The sequence below is a fragment of the Eriocheir sinensis genome, chromosome 28, assembly GCF_024679095.1.
Source record: "Eriocheir sinensis breed Jianghai 21 chromosome 28, ASM2467909v1, whole genome shotgun sequence".
Lineage (NCBI taxonomy): Eukaryota > Metazoa > Arthropoda > Malacostraca > Decapoda > Varunidae > Eriocheir > Eriocheir sinensis.
In genome coordinates, this window is record NC_066536.1 from 12,079,887 (window position 1) to 12,100,983 (window position 21,097).

The 21,097-nt window shown below is 44.8% G+C and overlaps 1 long non-coding RNA gene and 1 other non-coding gene across 2 annotated transcripts in view; one reads left to right on the forward strand and one right to left on the reverse strand.

Moving 5' to 3' along the window:
• Positions 1-21,097, reverse strand: part of LOC127004538 (uncharacterized) — a 56,634-nt gene that overhangs the window by 3,870 nt on the left and 31,667 nt on the right. The window lies entirely within an intron of this gene.
• Positions 7,990-8,062, forward strand: Trnak-cuu (transfer RNA lysine (anticodon CUU)). Its single transcript has one exon. It is a non-coding gene; the product is annotated as a tRNA-Lys (tRNA).

Here is a 21,097-nt window from a genome sequence, read left to right on the forward strand (position 1 = left end):
GCCAGGCCCACACGCAGCGCCTTTGTAGCATCGCCGCCGCCACATCGTCAACTCCCCCCCCACCCCCACACACACACACCCTTCCCCTCCCGGAACTCCACCTCTGCCGTTCATCGCGTCCATTTACTCGACCACAGGGTTGAAATATTGAACTTTGTGGTCATAAGTAACGGACAACTCGACCATCACAACAAAACCTTGCACATTTTTTTACCGATACGCTCTTGTCGTCTCAATGGGAATAGTCAACGCTCAGATTACGTTCAGATAATAGGTGGATATACTCCCTTGTAGCCCCGAACAGTTTGATAAAGAAATAAAGGTAATGTTGGTCTGAATAAGTGACAAAACACAATGCACAAAAACTAAAAGCCATCAACTAACATTAAAAGCATAAAAGCTCAAGGGATGTTACCTGACTTCCCAGCGTCGACATGTTTGCTGGACTCGGAAAAGGGGAGCTCCATTTTCGTCTGCAATATTCGTTCAGCCACAAAAAAGAAAATTGATAAGCTGCAGAAAACTCCACCGAAAAGTCCCATCAAGCTGCAGAAAACTCCACCTTAGTCCCATCAAGCTGCAGAAAACTCCACCTTAGTCCCATCAAGCTGCAGAAAACTCCACCTTAAAGTCCCATCAAGCTGCAGAAAACTCCACCTTAAAGTCCCATCAAGCTGCAGAAAACTCCACCTTAAAGTCCCATCAAGCTGCAGAAAACTCCACCTTAAAGTCCCATCAAGCTGCAGAAAACTCCACCTTAAAGTCCCATCAAGCTGCAGAAAACTCCACCTTAAAGTCCCATCAAGCTGCAGAAAACTCCACCTTAAAGTCCCATCAAGCTGCAGAAAACTCCACCTAAAAGTCCCATCAAGCTGCAGAAAACTCCACCTAAAAGTCCCATCATCTTCGTGGCTTTCTTGAGAGTGTGTTACTTCGGAGATCATAACTGTTCGTCCCCTTATGCAGTCCTCCCTCCACAGCCCCACACCGTCACCGCCACCGTCTGAGTCACCACCATCACCACCTTCACCGCCACCATCATCATGTAATCACCACCCACTTATCATTTAATAGCTTTCATGCGACACATACCGAAGAGGAGCTAATTACTTCCCAATCAAGGCACCAACACCTGTCTTCCGCTTAACAAGGCTGCGCGCCACACCTGTCCTTCCGCCGCCCAGGTAACACACACACACACACACACACACACACACACACACACACACACACACACACACACACACACACACACACATTTACTGTCTAATTTGGCATCTCCGGTTCCCTTCCGAGGAGTATTTTTTTTTTCATATATAATCCTTGATCTGCTTCCTCCTACTAGTAAAAACTTCCGCTGCTAGTAGTGTGAAGAAGATGAAGAAGAAAGAAGGGGAAAAAGAAGAAGGGAAGAAGGAGGTTAAAAGAAGGGAAGAAGGACGAGAAGAAAAAAATAAATGACTTACAGCTTTGAGTTTATAGTCTTTTTGAACTCTTGGAGATTTTGGAATGTCACGTAAAAATAAATAGCCGGGATAATATTCTCTCTCTCTCTCTCTCTCTCTCTCTCTCTCTCTCTCTCTCTCTCTCTCTCTCTCTCTCTCTCTCTCTCTCTCTCTCTCTCTCTCTCTCTCTCTCTCTCTCTCTCTCATTCCCGCAAGCAATGGAGAAACCACATTTTTATGATTTTTTTTTAGTGTGTGTGTGTGTGTGTGTGTGTGTGTGTGTGTGTGTGTGTGTTCTGATACGCCTCACATAACAATCAAGGCCAAGGTGGAGGAGATATAAATAGTTAACATTGAATAAAGGAATCTGCCCCCTTTGTTGCTGTATTAAAATGTGATACGGCAGTTTAGTATGTATGTGCAGAGGATATTATAATACCATACATGACACAGCTAACAACTCTCACACAGGACCAAATGATAAAGATCCTCGTTTGAAGAAGAAAAAAAAGGGGAGAGGAGGAGGTAGGAGGAGGCGGAGGAGGAGGAAGGCCACAGGATACAAGTCATCTTTTTTTTCCTTTTTTGGTTCACGGTGCGCGGCTTCTGTTGATCACCTTATCCAGGCCAATGTTACCAGATTCTCGCTCTCGCAGCATCGCATCCATCACTCCCAGACCCCTAAATCTACTATAAGGAGGAGGAGGAGGAGGAGGGAAGATATATTTATTTACACCATACCCACACTACTAACGCTATCCAATCAAAATTCGCGTAAAAAACGTCAACTATCGATCTTTTTCTATATACTTATGGGTCCAGAAAATCAATCAATGTACCAAGTATACGATAGGACAGCGTCACCAGATTATAATTATCGTACACTCTGAACATTTGCACTTTTTATCAGACCCCCCAAATTATCGTACGTACCCTCACCTTATTATAGCGACGTTCAGTTAAAGCCTTTTGTTCTTGAAACTGTGAATTCTTGATGTTTTGTTTTGTTGCAATATTTATGGGTCGGATACTTATTATGGAATCCGTGTAATGTGCTGAATAGGCTATGATGATTTGATGGTGGTGGTGGTGGTGGTAGTGGTGGTGATGGTGGTTGTGGTGGTGATGGTGGAGGCAAGGCGGTTTTTATTTTTTATTTTTTTACCTTTTAAAGCAAGGGAGACAACTCAAGGGCAAAAACAAACAAACAAACAAACAAAAAGCCTACATAAAAAATAACAAAAAAAGGCCGAAAAAAATATAAAAAAGTGTGCGTGTGTGTGTGTGTGTGTGTGTGTGTGTGTGTGTGTGTGTGTGTGTGTGTTTACGCCGCTGAATCATACTGTTCTAGTTTTTTATCTTTAAAGGAAAACCATAGCGACTAACACTTTTACCTCTTGAGAATAGAAAAAAAAAAACATTCTTAATTTTAATCTGTTTATTGAATTATTATTATGTGTATGGTCAATGAACTATCTATCTATTCATCTATGTCTGTTTGTCTGTCTGTCTGTATCTGTCTATCTATCGTTCTATCTACATATCTATCTGTCTATTCATCTGTGGTTGCATGGTACAGACGTGATGAGGTTGGTGTCTGTTTGGGCGTGAATCAAAAACGACCTCTTTGACAGATTTTAGCGAGGGTCGGTGGAGTGCTGTGACCGAGAGGAGGAGGAGGAGGAGGAGGAAGACATCGAGTGGCATGGTGGTGGTGGCGAGGCGGGACTCAACCACATCGAAGTCCTCAAAGAATTCCCGGTAAGGTTCGCAATTCGTGACTGTCCTTGAAAACCAGAAAGAAAAACTCCGCTGAATTTTGCGCGAATCATAATCCTCCTCCACCTCCTCTTCATTGCCACTATCTCCACGCCCCTTCCACACCTCCTCCTCCACCTCCTTTTCCTCACCCCTCTCTCCCCTCTTCCATACCTCCTCCTCCACCTCTTCTTTCTTACCCCTATCTCCACACCTCCTCCACTTCCTCTTCATCACCATTTCCACGCCCCCGCACCTCCTCCTCCACCCCTCCTTCATCACCACTATCTCCTCTATCACATCTCCTCCACCTCTCCTTCATCATCCCAATCTTCCCTCTTCCACACCTCTTCCTCACCACTATCTCCACACCTCTTCCTCACCACTATCTCCTCCCCTCTTCCACACCTCCTCCACCTCCCCTTTATCACCACTATCTTCCACACCTCCTCCTCTACCTCCTCTCATCACCTCTATATCCCCTCTCCACACCTCCTCCACTTCCTCTCCATCACCATCCCCTCCTCCCCCTTCAACACCACCACAGCCAACTACAACAACGACAACAACAACAACAAAAAGCTATCCTGTGTAATGTCTAAGTATATTGACATGGGACGTGTAGCATACAAGAAGCAAAGCCCCTTAAGAACAGCAGCAGAACACAACCTGGCTATACCTGTGAGAGCATAGCAAAGGAGAGAACTGGTGTAATGAGAATGGTGTAATTTGTAAAGAAGCTGCAGGACACACCGCACACGATTCTCTCTCTCTCTCTCTCTCTCTCTCTCTCTCTCTCTCTCTTCTGGCAATTCCTTCTGTTTGCTGTTGCAGGAGCGGCGATTAGCATGTTTTTTGTTTTGTTTTTCTTTGTTTACTGTCCTTGAACGTATTTTTTTTTATCGTAAAAGAAAAGGAAAAGAAAAAACCGCACCACGCCACATTCAAGCTCTTTCAGGGAGGGTACTGCAGGCAACGCGTGATCAGATCGTAGGTGCATAACACACAATGGTAAACGGATAACAGCTATTGGAGTACACTAATTTGATGTGATATACTTGACTTCACCTACTGCAAGTAAATAATCTACCGCTATCTATCTATCTATCTATCCATCTAAATATACTCGTTTCTCCGTGAAGGGAGAATTTGAATAACACACAATGATAAACTGATAAAAGCTATTGGGGTATACTAATTTGATGTGATATACTTGACCTCACCTACTGCAAGCAAATAATCTACATCTATCTATTTATCTATCCAACCATCTATATTATACTCGTTTCTTCGTGAAGGCTGAATTCGGATCCATAAAAACGTTACTGTGATTCATCTCAAACCAACTTGGATCCATGAAAACGTTAGTGATTCATCTCAAACCAACTTGGATCCATGAAAACGTTAGTGATTCATCTCAAACCAACTTGGATCCATGAAAACGTTTGTGATTCATCTCAAACCAACTTGGATCCATAAAAAACGTTACTGTGATTCATCTCAAACCAACTTAGATCCATAAAAACGTTACTGTGATTCATCTCAAACCAACTTGGATCCATAAAAAACGTTACTGTGATTCATCTCAAACCAACTTAGATCCATAAAAACGTTACTGTGATTCATCTCAAACCAACTTGGATCCATAAAAACGTTTGTGATTCATCTCAAACCAACTTGGATCCATAAAAACGTTACTGTGATTCATCTCAAACCAACTTGGATCCATAAAAACGTTTGTGATTCATCTCAAACCAACTTGGATCCATAAAAACGTTTGTGATTCATCTCAAACCAACTTGGATCCATAAAAACGTTACTGTGATTCATCTCAAAACAACAAACCGACGCCGCGCCACACCACGCCACACCTTGTCAAGCAGCATCACACCGCTTCACACCCCATCAGACAGCTCTTCACTACACAGCTTCCCACACGTCAAGGCGAGTCCTGCCACGCCATATCCTTCCCGCCATCAACCCTGACACACACACACACACCACAACATTACGTCACACCATACTATGCGCCGCGCCATAATGTGCCACACTCCCCCACGATGCGACAGACGCGCCGAGCCACATCATATGACGGAATGATGATGATGATGATGATGAGGAGGAGGAGGAGGAGGAGGAAGGGGAGGAGGAGAAAGAAAGTAAAAAAATGAAAATGAGAAATAGGGAAAGATAAGAAAATGAGAATACGAAAAAAACAAACAAAACAAAACAAAAACAAACTTAAAGAATGAAACATAGAACGAAAACGAGAGTAAAAGAAAGAAAATACAAATGAAAAATAATGAACCAGACAGGAGGAGGAGGAGGAGGAGGAGGAGGAGGAGGAGGAGGAGGAGGAGGAGGAGGAGGAGGAGGGAAAATAAAGAGGGAGAAGACGAAGAGGAGGAGTAATATAAAGGAAGAGGAGGAGGAGAACTAGAGGAGGGAAAATAAAAAGGAAGAGGAGGACGAAGGAAGAGGTGGAAAATAAAGGTAGGGGAGGAGGGGGAAGAAGAGGATGAGAAGGAGGAGCAGGATGGAGGATAATAAATTTTAATGGACGGAGGTTTATAAATCACAGGAAACAAGGGAAGACGAGACAAAGGAGGAAGAGTTCAAGGTGATGATGCAAGCAAGGGCGGAGGAGATGAAGGAAGATAAAGGAGAGGAGTAGGGAGGGAAAGAGGAGGTGAGGAACAAGGACGGAACAAGAGGAAGAGGCGGAGGAGGAGGAGGAGGAGGAGGAGGGGGAGGAAGATAATAGAAGGAAGGGAGGGAAAGGGTCACTGTGTATACATATATGGAAATGAAAGAGAAAAGAAGAAAGGGAAAGAAGGAAATAGAGAATAGATGATGTTGATAACGGTGATGGTGATGATTGGAAGGATGAGGAGAAAAAGAAGAAAAAAAAAGAAATGCAGTAAAAAATAATAGAGAATAGGAGACGGAGGACGGAAAATGTGATAAAGGAAAGAGAGGGAAAGGAAAGGGAAGGGAAAAAGAAGGGAAAAAAACAGCATGAAAAAAGACGAAGGAAAATTGTAAAGCGAGAGAGAGAGAGAAAGAAAGGAGAGGAGAGAGGGCTTGAGAGAGAAAGGCATAGGTCAAAGAAGAGAAAAAAAGAAAAAGGAGAAAAATAGATGATTAATGATATATTAGGAGAGTAGGAGAGAGGAAGGAAGGAAAGAAAGAAGGAAGGAAGAAAGGAAGGAAGGAAGGAAGGAAGGAAGGAAGAAAGAAAGGAAGGAAGGGAGGAAGGAAGGAAGAAAGAAAGGAAGGAAGGGAGGAAGGAAGGAAGAAAGAAAGGAAGGAAGGGAGGAAGGAAGAAAGCACAAGGAAGGAAAATGTCAGAAAGAAGATAACCACAAAAAAAGAGGAAAAATCAAATGAAAAAGGCGAAAAAAAAGGGGAAGAGGAGGTGAAGAAGAAGGAAAGAAGGAAGGAAGAAAACAGAAGGAAGGAAAAAGGCAGAAGGAAGGTAACCACAAAAAAGGAGAAAAAATCATATGGAAAAGGCGAAAAAATGGGGAAGAGGAAGTGAAGAAGATGAGGGGGAAGGGAGAAGAAGAGGAGGAGGAGGAGGAGGAAGTAAACAATAAACATGAGAAATTAAGAAAAAAGAAAAAGAGGAAGGAAAAAGACAGGAAAAAGGGAAAGTGCGTTAACATGGGAAAAGGAAGAGAAGTAGAAGATGGAGAAAATGATGACGAGGAGGAGGTAGAGAAAGGGAAAAGGAGAAGAGATGGAGTAGGAAGAGGCGTATATATGAGACAGGAGGAAGCAGGGAAACGAAGCGGAAGAGGAAAGGGAGAGAAGGAGAATAATGAAAGGGAAGAAGGATGAGGATAAGGAGGAAGAAGAAAAAATGGAATAAAAGAGAAAGGCAGACAAGGAAGAAGAATGAGGATGAGGATAAAGAGGAAGAAGAAAAAAAGAATAAGAGAGAGGAAGACGAGGAGGAGGAAGGGGATAAAGAGGAAGAAGAGAAAAATAATAAGAGAAAGGCAGACAAGAAAGAAGGATGATAATGAGGATAAAGAGGAAGAAGAAAAATGAATGAGAGAGAAAGGCAGACAGGGAAGAAGAATGAGGATGAGGATAAAGAGGAAGAAGAAAAAATGGATAAGAGAGAGAAAGGCAGACGAGGAGGAGGAGGATGGGGATTAGGAGGAAGAAAAATGGAATAAGAAAGAGGCAGACGAGGATGAGGAGGTGCAGTAAGGTAGGTAGGTAGGTAGGTAGGTAGGTAAGGGAAGGCAGGAAAGAGTGAGTGAGGTGAATAGGTTAATAGACAAGGTAAGGTAAGGCAAGGTAACAATCCAGGTAATCCAACGTCACACGACGCCTGGGCGGAGGAACGCGGCACGGTCACACTCCTAGACGTTGATTGGCTCCTGGCGGCGTCCACTTCGGGAGGATTGGATCTTTTTGCCTCGCAGGAAGGGCGGGTGTTGCCTGTGGTGGGGGAGGGCGACCTCAGTGCCGCCACCTGGGACAGCCAAGGCCGCGGCACCCACTCGCCCCCGACGCCCGGAAAAAAGGGAAGAGAGGGAAGAAGGGCGAGACGAGGCGTGAGGAAGCGAGGGACGGAGGGGAAGGTAATGGAAAACTGAGGAAGTGCGTTAATTTGGGGACAGGAAGAGGAGGTCGAGGACGAGATGAGGGGAAAGGGAGAAGAAAAGGAGGAGGAGGAGGAGGAGGAGGAGGAGGAGGTAAATATGGAACAGGAGAAATTAAGCGATAAAGGAGAAAGGACAGGTAAAAGAGGAGATGTTTAATATGGGAAGCCCGGCTAGCTCAGTCGGTAGAGCACGAGACTCTTAATCTCGGGGTCGTGGGTTCGAGCCCCACGTTGGGCGAAACTTTTTTAGCAGTCATGTGTTGAGTGCCAATACAATTGTCACATTCAAAAATAGACTAGATAAATTCATGGACAGCGATATTAGGTGGGGTTAGATACACGGGAGCTTAGGGTCAAAGGAGCTGCCTCGTACAGGCCTACCGGCCTCTTGCAGACTCCTGCGTTCTTATGTTCTTATGTTCTTATGTAGGAACAGACGGTGAATAGGGAGATGATGATGATGATGAGGAAGAGGAAGAAAACAGGAATAAGAGAGGCAGATCAAAAGGGAAAGGAGGTTGAAGATGAATAAGGGAAGAGGCAGACGAGGATGAGGATGAGGAGGGGGAGGAAGAAGAGGACGAAGAGGGAGAGGATGAGGATGATGAGGAAAGGAAGGGAGAGTTTACGAAGCGATGCGGACCTATTTTTTGAGGAAGGAAGTCGAAGGAAAACCCGTCCAAAGGAAGAGCCTCGCCTTGGAAGAGCTGCGAGGCGGAGGAAATACCGAAGTGCCGCCTCGAACACAATCACCGCGAAGTTAATAAGGGTCGGAAATTACGCGAACGACGAACTCCCATTTTCTATTTCTTCTTCTTTTTTGTCTTCTTCTTGTTCCACTCGAGCATTGTTTATTGGTTGGGATGTGAGTGAGTGTGAGAGTGAGTGTGTGAGTGAGGTATGTCCTGTTGTTTTATATAATTAGTGTTGTTGTTGTTGTTGTTGTTAGTGGTGGTGGTAGTGATGTTGTTGTCCTTTTTTTTCTTTTTCGTCTTTTTTTCTTTTTCTGCTTCCTCTTCTTCTTTTTCTTCTTTATTTTCTTTCTTTTCTTCTTCTTCTTCTTCTTCTTCTTCTTCTTCTTCTTCTTCTTCTTCTTCTTCTTCTTCTTCTTCTTCATCATCATCATCATCTACTTCTTTTTGTTTTCTTCTATCCCATTTTTCTTCAAGCACACAAACTCCGTCTCACTCAACCTTTCACCATCTTTTCGAGTTTCCTTTCTGATCTAACACGCGTTTTCCCCTCTGCCTCTTCTCCATCGTCCCCCCAAGAGAGACGCATCGCTTCCCGCCGCGGCCAACATCGCTGAGCCTCGGGTAATCGCTTGGGACTCGCCGCACAAGGCCAGACTCGGCAATTACGCTCTTAATGGCCGGTTTCTTCTTCACGGGGCCCGGCGTGAGCAAGGGGCGGGACGGCCAGGGATCATGTTAATCATTAAGTGACGATCCGGGAGTGAGGGATTTCAGGGAGGCCTCGGGAATGATCTCCTCAACTACTTTAGCTTTTCTTTTTCCTCTTTCCTTGTTGCTACATTCACCTTCTTCTCTTCTGGCTTTCCTGTTCCTTCTCCTTCTTCTTCTTCTCCTCCTCCTCCTCTCCAACTCAACTAACTTTTCTTTTTCCTCTTTATCTTCTTTTCCTCTTCTTCCTTCCAGGGTGAGATGACGGCATGTGAGCCCAAAATTTGAGTTTCCTGGCAGATGTCTACATATCTCGGGAACTGAATGTGTCTCAATGTGGAAGGGCAAGGAAGGGAAGAGCAGGAGAGGACAGGGCAGGGCAGGGGAGACAAGGGAAGGGAAGGGAAAGGAAAGGAAGGGCAGGGCAGGGGCGACTAAGGCCAGGCTGAGGCGGCCCATTGCAACGCCCCGCGACGCACGCCTACTGATTAGCTGACGCGCTTGGTCGTGTCGTATGTGGGACAACTTTCCCCGGCGCCACAGCACGGCACACACGCCCCTGATGGAGTAACCCGCCGCGGCCTCCCCGTGAGAACCTCCCTCGGCCTCGGCGGGGTTTTGTAGGCTCACCCTCGTGTTTTTGTAGCGTTCCTCCACGCATTACCTCACAGCATTGTTTTGTTTGCTAGTGTCACCCCTCATGATATTCTTTTTGCCTATATTTTAACATTTTTCATTGTGTTGTCGTTCATAGTCATGTTTTAGTCGCGTCCCTTTCTTAGGCCATGGTCATGCTCTTTGGCACCGCCGGGACCTTACCTAACGCCACGAGGCCCCCCGACGGGACTGTCTCCACACCGCCCAACACGCTCCGTGCGGCTTACGACTCGCCACTCACAGCTCCAGATTGTTTGTCGACAAGGTGTAATCTGCTGTAATCTTCACGTGACAGGAATGGTTATTAGACGACTGTTCCGTAAGAAATAACCGGTTGCATCGTGCGGGCGCCGTGCCGGCATGCACACCGACGGCTGATGGTTAATGATTTTCTTTGCCCGAGGCCTGATGCTTCAAGGTCGGAATCAGAGACAGCATCTGAGGGAAAGATAGTTTGTCTCGACAATTGAAAAACAAGAGCATTAATATGTTTCATAATTACCCTCGGGCACTGCCGCGTCAGGACGAGGCCATCACGGGACACGACCGCCCGCTGCTCACGACGGGACTAGTGAAGTTGCTGAACGAGACACGAAATCGCTGCTCGCTTTTTACGCTCCACCCTAACAATAGCAGGTATAAAAATTTATCTATTTATCTGTCTATCCGTCTGTCTGTCTGTCTGTCTATTTACATAAAGCATGTAACAGCACAGGAGGCCAGTGTGGAGTGTGGGTCTTCACATTTACGCAGGTTCCGGAGTACCGCGGCGGGGATGGGGGCGCGGCGGGGCGGGGGGCAGAACTGGCAGAACCCGCCCGTCACGCCATCACGCCGCCGCTCCGGCAGAAACAAAGCGGCGCCGAGGACCACAAGGCCGCGGCGGACACGCACGGCGGGTGTTGTCCCTCAATGATAACTTCCTCAAAAAATGTGTCGGTGCATCACACAGTAAATCACCAGCAGATGGGTTGGCGCCCCACGCGGCGTGTCACCCTTAATGATCGGCACTGCACCGCCACTTAACCGCCGCCAACACCGCCATCACGACAATTGACGCCGCCTGCCAATTTTTTCTTTCCTCACCCCGTGTTTTGGCGTGACACACTTTTTGCACGGGATGAGGATGGACGCAACGCCGATCACCTGTTTGTGTATGATTCTATTTTTAGTGAACAAAGGTGGGAGGCCAAGGATCATATAATATACAACACAATCAGAAAAAAAATCAGCCAGATAGTGAACGAAAAAAGTTTAGGCAGCATTATGCGCGCACACACACACACACACACACACACACACACACACACACACACACACACACACACACACACATACACACAACAACAACAACAACAACAACAACAAAAAAGGCCTAATAATGGAATGCTACACAAAATTTCAAGTCTAAAAATTGCCTCCCCCCCCCCCCCCACCACACACACACACAAAAAAAAAAAAGCTAAATATTCACACACAAACAAACAGCAAACAAACAAATCCCATACATTCATAGTGACGTGTCTGCCTGGCCTTCCTCTGCACAGGCGGCTCATCCATTATTAATATCCGCCATGCAACAAGACAACACCTGGACGACACTGTTCCAAGGAGAATATTGATGGCGTGGAGTGAAGAATCTTACTGACGGGGGAAGGGGGGGCGGGGAGCTACAGGGGGTGGGGAAAGAGGAGGGAGGAGATAGGGGGAGGAATAGGAGAGGAGCTGCAGGGGGTGGGGAAGGAGGAGGGAGGAGATGGGGGGAGGAAGAGGAGAGGAGCTGCAGTGGGTGGGGAAGGAGGAGGGAGGAGATAGGGGGAGGAATAGGAGAGGAGCTGCAGGGGGTGGGGAAGGAGGAGGGAGGAGATAGGGGGAGGAATAGGAGAGGAGCTGCAGTGGGTGGGGAAGGAGGAGGGAGGAGATAGGGGGAGTAATAGGAGAGGAGCTGCAGTGGGTGGGGAAGGAGGAGGAGGAGATGGGGGAGGAATAGGAGAGGAGCTGCAGTGGGTGGGGAAGGAGGAGGGAGGAGATAGGGGAGGAATAGGAGAGAGCTGCAGTGGGTGGGGAAGGAGGAGGAGGAGGAGATAGGGGGAGGACTCGGAGAGGTGCTGCAGTGGGTGGGGAAGGAGGAGGGAGGAGATAGGGGGAGGAATAGGAGAGGAGCTGCAGTGGGTGGGGAAGGAGGAGGAGGAGATAGGGGAGGAATAGGAGTGGAGCTGCAGGGGGTGGGGAAGGAGGAGGGAGGAGATAGGGGGAGGAATAGGAGAGGAGCTGCAGGGGGTGGGGAAGGAGGAGGGAAGAGATGGGGGAGGAAGAGAGGAGCTGCAGTGGGTAGGGAAGGAAGAGGGAGGAGATAGGGGGAGGAATAGGAGAGGAGCTGCAGTGGGTGGGGAAGGAAGAGGGAAGAGATGGGGGAGGAATAGGAGAGGAGCTGCAGTGGGTGGGGAAGGACGAGGGAAGAGATGGGGGAGGAATAGGAGAGGAGCTGCAGTGGGTGGGGAAGGAAGAGGGAAGAGATGGGGGAGGAATAGGAGAGGAGCTGCAGTGGGTGGGGAAGGAGGAGGGAAGAGATGGGGGGAGGAAGAGGAGAGGAGCTGCAGTGGGTGGGGAAGGAGGAGGGAGGAGATAGGGGGAGGAATAGAAGAGGAGCTGCAGTGGGTGGGGAAGGAGGAGGGAAGAGATGGGGGGAGGAAGAGGAGAGGAGCTGCAGTGGGTGGGGAAGGAGGAGGGAAGAGATGGGGGGAGGAAGAGGAGAGGAGCTGCAGTGGGTAGGGAAGGAAGAGGGAAGAGATGGGGGAGGAATAGGAGAGGAGCTGCAGTGGGTGGGGAAGGAGGAGGGAGGAATAGGAGAGGAACTACAAGGGGTGGGGTGGGGCGTGGGGGGGAAGGAGGCGATTCTTCTCAATGAAAAATGCAGAGTGGAAATTACAATGAGGAGATGAGTGAGATGGGAGGAAGATAAGCGGGTGGGAGGCTGCAGGGAGGTGTCCGGACTTCTTAATTTTTCCTTCCTTCACTTCGCATCGTTTTTCTTTTTACAGGAAGGGAAGAAGATCAAGGGCATAGGAAAGAGGAAATTATGTTAACCCCTTGAATGCGGATTTCCTACCAGAAGACCTCACCAAGCTACAGGAATGAAACAAAAAGTGGCTGCTACAATTCAATGAAGAAAATGTAAAGTCCTGCATCTTGGGAGGGATATCCAGCATACCAATACCACATGGGAAACACTCACTATCCACCACAGCGACAGAAAAGGACCTGGGACTATAATATGTTACCAGGCTACCAGTGAAAGCCAAATCCGTGCCAATCGCAGCGGAGGGGTTAAGTCCATTCACACCCTTGTGCCTCACCTTCATGTAGATAACTGACCACCTTACATTAGCTCGATTCATATATTTAGTTCATCTTTGCATGTTGTCAATTGAGCACCTGAAATCAACCCCTCTTCCACTTTGCCCTCACCTTGACGTGTATTTAACTGATCACCTTACATTAGCTCGAGTCACATGTATATAGTAGTTAATTAGATAGAGGAAAATAACGTGCGTCAGATAATTGGGGTAAAGTGTTTGTGTTGGTGTGTTTCCCGCTGTGGGCGAGTAACTAAGAGAAACCTGATGAGGGTGTGTACGAGGGCAGGTGTTGCGGAGGAAGTGTTGCGTCTTGTTCCCGGAATCATTTTGCATTTCAATTCTTCTTTACGCTCTTCTTTGTCTGTTTCGCATTTAATTACTTTTTTGTCCCTGCCTTTCTCGCTCTTCTGCAGGAACCGCCTTGTTTGGCTCAACTGTCTTCTTCCTATTTTGTGTTTCCCTGTTTTGCTTGTGAGAATTTGATATTTTTCGAAGTGTTAAGTTTTGTCTGTCTCGTTTCATTATTTTTCCTTCTCTTTCTCACTCTCTTGCAGGAACCGTCTTGTAGGGCCCAACTTTCTTATTCAGACACGTGTTCTTGTGTTTCTTTGCTTTGCTTGTGAGTTTTGTATATTTTGAAATTTTGTGTTCTTTTTGTCTTATTCTGTTAGTGTGTTATAGCCTTGTACCAGCCTACGTGTACCATTGTCAGGAAAGGAAATACCCTTCACATATATTTATCTTTCCTATGCCCTTGATCTTCTTCCTTTCCTGTAAAAAAAAAAAAAAGCCGATGCAAAGTGAGGAAAGGCAAGGAAAAGACTCAACATATTTACCTCTTTCCTATGTTTTGATCTTCTTCCTAACCTGTAAAAAAATCAAAAAAAAAAAGCCGATGCAAAGTGAGGAACGGCAAGGAAAAGACTCAACATATTTACCTCTTTCCTATGTTTTTGATTTTCTTCCTTTCCTGTAAAAAAAAAAAAAAGCCGATGCAAAGTGAGGAACGGCAAGGAAAAGACTCAACATATTTACCTCTTTCCTATATTTTGATCTTCTTCCTTTCCTGTAAAAAAAAAAAAAAAAAAAAAAAACGATGCTAAGTGAGGAAAGGCAAAGAAAATACCCTTAATCTCAGTTGCTCAATCAGTAATATGCAAAGGTAAGCTAAATATATGACTCGAGGTAATCTAAGGTGGTCAAGATGAGCTGAAAAGGAGCTCACTTAACAACATGCAAAGGTAAGGTAAATGCTTAACTGGGACTCAGCTCAGGTGCTAAATCAATAATAGGTAAAGTTAAGGTAAATGTATGACTGTGACTAAACTAAGGTGCTCAGTTACATCCATACAAAAGTGAGGTAAATGTGTACAAAGGTAAATAAACATAAGGTGCTAATTAACATGCACAGGTAAGGTAAAGGTGTGACAGGAAATAATCTCAGGTGACCAGTTACCTCCATATTAAGGTGAGGTATAAGTGTACTGAGGCAAAAATAAGGTGCTAATTAACATGCACAGGTAAGGTAAGGGTGTGACTGGAAATAATCTCAGGTGATCAGTCAGGTTTAAAGGTGAGGTATAGGTGTCATGAGGCAAAAAGAAGGTACTAATTAACATGCACAGGTAAGGTAAAGGTGTAACTGGAAATAATCTCAGGTGATCAGTTAGGTTTAAAGGTGAGGTATAGGTGTCGTGAGGCAAAAAGAAGGTACTAATTAACATGCACAGGTAAGGTAAAGGTGTGACTGGAAATAATCTCAGGTGACAAATTACCTCCATTTAAGTGTGAGGTAAAGGTGTGCTGAGGAAAACATAAGGTGCTAATTAACATGCACAGGTAAAGTAAAGGTGTAACAGGGCCAATCACAGGTGCATCTCCATTCGGTTTCTCTTTTATCCCGGGCTGGACAAAGACCTTTTAACGCGGACAACAGGCTGATAGCAACACCCGGGCTATTTACCATTTTTCATTCACCAGGACTCCCAAGGTTGGAATGCGCTTGTATAATGAAGCTTAACATAAAAAAAGATGTTTTGTGAGTCAGCACACGAATGTCACAAGGCCACGTCCATGGACGCTGGTGATAATAAAAATATCATCATCATTATTATCAACAACAACAATAACGTGTTCATGCTGTCCAACTTCCTGATGCAAGAGTCAAATGGTACCGTAACTCGCTCAATGCGTTCACTGGTAAATTCTTGATATATAAAAAAAACAATAACATCAACAACAACACCAACAGTATCATCGTCATCATCATCAACACCAACAACAACTTATTAATGCTCTCCCACTTATTAATGCAAGAATCAAATAGTACCAGCACTCTCTCACCGCATTCACTGGTAAATTCTGGGCAAATAAGAACAATAACATCAACAACACCAACACCAACAGTATCATTATCATCAACACTAACACCAACAACAACTTATAAATGCTGCCCAACTTATTAATTCAAGAGTCAACTAGCATCATCACTCTCTCATCGCGTTCATTGGTAAATTCTGGATATATAAAAACAATAACCTCAACAACAACAACAAAATAACATCAATAACATCATCAAAACAACGTGCTAATGTAGTCCAATTTCCTAATGCAAGAGTCAACTATAGTACCATCACTCTTTCATAGTTTTCACTGGTAAACTCTCAATCAGCTTTTTTTTTTTTCTACTGTTTTTCTTCCTTCTTTTCTATACGACCGCAAAGCTTTCAACGAGGGGAGTATCAAGGAGCCTCAGGGATTATTATTAAATTTGCTACCGTTTTGTGTTTTCTGAGGAGGAGTATTATGTTTAGGGCTTTTATTCTCTCTCTCTCTCTCTCTCTCTCTCTCTCTCTCTCTCTCTCTCTCTCTCTCTCTCTCTCTCTCTCTGTGGGTGTGTCTTTGGTTCCCGTACTAAAGAAGAAATAAGAATAAGACGCAGAAAAAGAACAATAACAACAACAACAACATCAACAACAACAACAAAAACAAGACTACTACTACTACTACTACTACTACTACTACTACTACTACTAAACTAACAACAATGATAATAACACAGCAATAGTGATCCCGTTGGTGTGGCGGAGAGGCAAGGCAAGGCACAGCAGACAACTCACACAGGAAGGACGGAAGGGACTTGAGGGGGACATGAATGAAAGAAAGAACCTCTCCCCCCCCTCCCCCCCCCCGTCACTAATATATTCATAGTCCAACGTATCAAACTAACTCGTACATACATATCAACTCATCGACCTCTTTATCTTCCCCTTCACTATCGTCCTTCCTATCTACTTGTCTATGTATCTATGTATCAATCTATCTATCTGTCTATCTGCATTCAAGCTATCGTGTGTGACTGACGTGTTGATTTTCTTGTCCATATGATTTGCTATGTATGTGTGTCACCATCCATGTCTGTCCGTCTTGCTTTTTTTTTTACAGCAAAGAAGAAAAAAATAATAATAAAAAAAGCCCACTACTTACTGCTACGCTGCTACTGTTTATACCTATTTCTTTACGTGCAAGATTACTGAAAGCCCTACCTATTTCTCTATCTGTCAGTTATTCAATCAATTAAAGTATCTATCTACACAGGTCCGTCTATCTGTATGTATGTATGTATGTATGTATGTATGTTGGTAGGTAGGTAGGTAAGTTGGTAGTCCTTTTTTCTTCTTGTTTTCCTTCTCATTTCCTTTCTTCCATCTTCTTCTCCTTCTTTATCTTTTTTACACAGCTATTCATTCTTTTTCCTCCAATATCTTTTCTTTCTTCTCTACTTCCTCCCCCTAATCACCTTTCTTCCATCTTCTTCTCCTCCTTCTTTTTTTTTTTTTTTATACAGCTATTCATTCTTTTTCCTCCAATATCTTTTCTTTCTTCTCTTCTTCCTCCTCCTAATCACCTTTCTTCCTCTTACTTCTCCTCTGTCTGTCTGTCTGTCTGTATGTATGTATTTGTCTGTCTGTCCATCTATTTTTATCCATTAACAGACCAACAACAAGATGGAAAAATAAAAGGATCAGCAGCAGAAAAATAAATAAAAGATGAGGATAAAAGAATGTCACACAATATAATCTTTTCCATGTAATAAAAAAAAGGTGTGTATGACGTTGTATGATATTAACGGTAAAACACATGAATATTAAACAGACAAAAGAAAACAAAGAGAGCTAGAGGAAGAGAAAGAGACAGAGCGAGAAAGAGCTAGGGAGAGAAAGACAAAGGGAGAGAAAAAAATAGCTAAAAAAGAAAGAGATAGGGAGAGAAAAGGGAAGAGATAGATAGATAGATAGAGAGAGAGGGTGATAGGGAGAGAAAAGGGAAAGATAAATAGATAGATAAAGAGAAAGACATAGGAAGAGAAAAAGGAAGATAGATGGATAGATAGAAAGAGATAGTGAGAGAAAAAGAGATAGAAATAGAGATAGGGAGAGAAAGATAAAGACAGGAAGAGAAAAAGGGAGAGAGAGAGAGAGAGAGAGAGAGAGAGAGAGAGAGAGAGAGAGAGAGAGAGAGAGAAACCTTTGCCCTTGCCACTAAAACACAGGACGAACGGACGGACACCACTAGACGACGGGGCAATTACCTGACACCACACCTGACAACACCTGTGGATTAATTAGCGGAGCCGCGGCCCACGTGCGGAAATGAAACACATCAAAACAAAGCATCACTCCCGCCCCCTATCACCCCCTGCCTCGCTTCCCCACCCCCCGCCCCTCTTCACTTCCTCTGTCCTTCCTGCGAGGGGGACAAAGGAGCGAGTAGGAAGGGGAGGAGTGAGCGAGGAGAGGAAGAGGCGGAGGAGAGGAAGGTGAGGGAAGGGAAGGGAAGAAGAGGAGTATATGGAGGAAATGGAGGGTGGCAGGAGGAGGAGGAGGAGAGGAAGGGGAGGAGAGGAAGAGGAAGAGGAGGAGAGGGAGGAGGTGGAGGAGAGTAAGAGAAGGGAAGAAGAGGAGGTAGATACGGAGGAAATGAAGGGTGGAACTGAGTGGGAGAGGAGGGGAAGAGGGGAGAGGAAAGTGTGGAGAGAGAGAGAAAGCAAAAGAAGAGGAAAAGGGAGAGCAGAGACTAAATGGAGGGAGGGGGAGAGGGGAAGGGGAGGAAACGAAGGGAAATACTAACTGAGGAAGAAGAGAGAGTGAAACACGAGGAAAAGGGGGAGAGGGAAGAATAAAAGAAAAACAAAGAGGAAGAAGGAAGGGGAAGGAGAGGAGGAAAGGAGCGGATTGGGAACTAGAGATAGGAATAAGGGGGGAGAAGAAAGGGAGGAGAAGGAGGAGGAGGTGGAGGAGGAGGAGGAGGAGAGGAAAGGTAAGGGAGGAAAGGGTAGAAGAGAAATGAGAGAAAAGAAAACGGAGAATGAAAGATAAAGTAAGAAAAAAAAAATGGTTGATAGAGAAAATAAAGAGATGGGAGGAAAGATAATGGAGAGAGAGAGAGAGAGAGAGAGAGAGAGAGAGAGAGAGAGAGAGAGAGGCTGGGGGATTGAACCAGACAAAGAGAAAAACAAACAAACAAACAAACACATTCACGAATAATGACTTAACGGAAACATAAATAATAAAAAAAAACATAATGAATAAACATGAAATCGTAGTGTATGATTACGAACGTCAGTCGAACACACACACACACACACACACACACACACACACACACACACACACACACACACACACACACACACACACACACACACACGATAAGAGTGCGAATTAGGTGTTTTGGGGGGGAGGGGGGTAGGGTGATGGGAGGGTGTGTGTGTGTGGGGGGGTGGGGGGGGAGGTGATAGGGGCTTCATTCATCCTATCTCTTCTGAACATACACAATCAAAGGCTATTTTCATCACCTTTCCTCTTTCATCGTCTTCAGCCACTCCAAGTTCTTTAACCTTCCCTTTACCTACTTCCCTTTTTCCTGTTCTGACTTCGATAACGCCTTGCCTGCCTGCTCTATCCGGTGGCTCTAATGCACAAGATTCACATTTGCGTTTGATTTTTTATGCTGTCCATCTTACTAATACAAGAGTTAGTTTCATGGTAGTTTTTGTACCAATCGTCTCTCTGATCTCGCAACTTGCATTCCTTACCTTCCCCTTTTGGCTACACTGCACAAGATTTCGGTGGGTGGTTTCAGACGCTCCCACATCCCACATCAACTAATTCCAAAGGCCGAAAAGGAGATGAAATGGGTTCTAATGAGTGTTTCATCAGGTTCATGGTACAGAAGAAGAGTCAACCTACTACCAGGGTCATAAAAGTACTTCTGGAAATGCCCCAAACTCCTACGCAAGCCCTGTCAAACGTGTGTACCTGGGCGACGAAATGCTTAAGAAGACCCGTTGTGTTTACGTTTTGGCTCATCTCTTATTCAGCCCATCCTACGAGTGCACGAGTTATTCAGTGCTTATTATCGCTCTTTTGATGCTTATTGTTCATCTGTTGGATTGTTTACTGTTCTGCTCTCGCTAACAACACTAAATCGTCACCTTTCCCCATTCATAAAAAAAAACAATACTTACAAATGTACCCAGAGTAAACATTATTACTTAAACAAATAGTGAGAATGGGATGAAACAAACAAACAAACAACAACAAAAAAAGGCAGAGGGAGACATTGTATAACTAAGGTGGCACGTGGGAAAATGCCAATTACATAAACACACAAAAAACACACAAACAAACAAACAAAAAAAGTCAGATTCCACCCATTTTTTTCCGTGTGGTATTGCGTGACTCTCCGCTGGCTGGAGGACACACTGGAAAAAAACGGATGGAAAAACTCTCTCTCTCTCTCTCTCTCTCTCTCTCTCTCTCTCTCTCTCTCTCTCTCTCTCTCTCTCTCTCTCTCTCTCTCTCTCTCTCTCTCTCTCTCTCTCTCTCTCTCTCTCTCTCTGTGCCTGTTGTATATATGTCTATCTATTCATCTACCTATCTTTCTATCTGTCTATCTATCTATCTATTTATCTATCAATGTATGCATCTATCTGTCTGTCTATCTATCTATCTATCTATTTATCTGTCCATCTGTCTATCTCTATCTATCTATCTGTCAATGTCTTTTACTGTGTCTATTTGTCTGTCTGTCTGGTTGTCTGTATCTGCCTCCTTGTCTATATCTGTCTGTCTGTCTGTCTGTGTCTGTCTATTTACTAGTAACTGCCCTTTGAGAAGAATGATGAAGACAGGTATAACAACATCAACGATAACAACAACAACAGCAGTAACAACAACAACAGCAATAACAACAACAACAATAAGTAACAATGATAACACTAACAGATAACAGATTCGTCTCATGGATAACAAACACTTCGAAGTCGTTGTTCTCAGAAAATGCTCACTCGTCAAGGATATTTTTTTTTTTCGTCATGGGCTCAAATACATAAATAAAATAAAATAAAATAAAATAAATTCCCATATTACATTACACAAGCCATCTAGTATATTGAGAGGACACCACCCACCCACCCTCACCACCACCACCACCACCACCACCACCATGACCACCACCATTGCCGCAACACCAACCACCATTACCAGGAAGGATGCACCACCACCCTCATCACCACCCACCACCGCCATCGACACCGCCAACAGTCACCGCCATTACTAACATCACCACCACCACCAACAATGAGCAACATAAAACCATCATCACCATCACCAAGAACGGAACACTATCACCATCACCATCACCAGTCACCACCAGCCTTCACCTCCACCATCAATTGTGAGCCATGATCACCGGGATACACCATTACCACCTTCACCACCATCACCACCAACACTACCGCCGCCACGTTCAGGTTTAGTCTCTCGAATCTAACTTCCACCCTTGAACTCG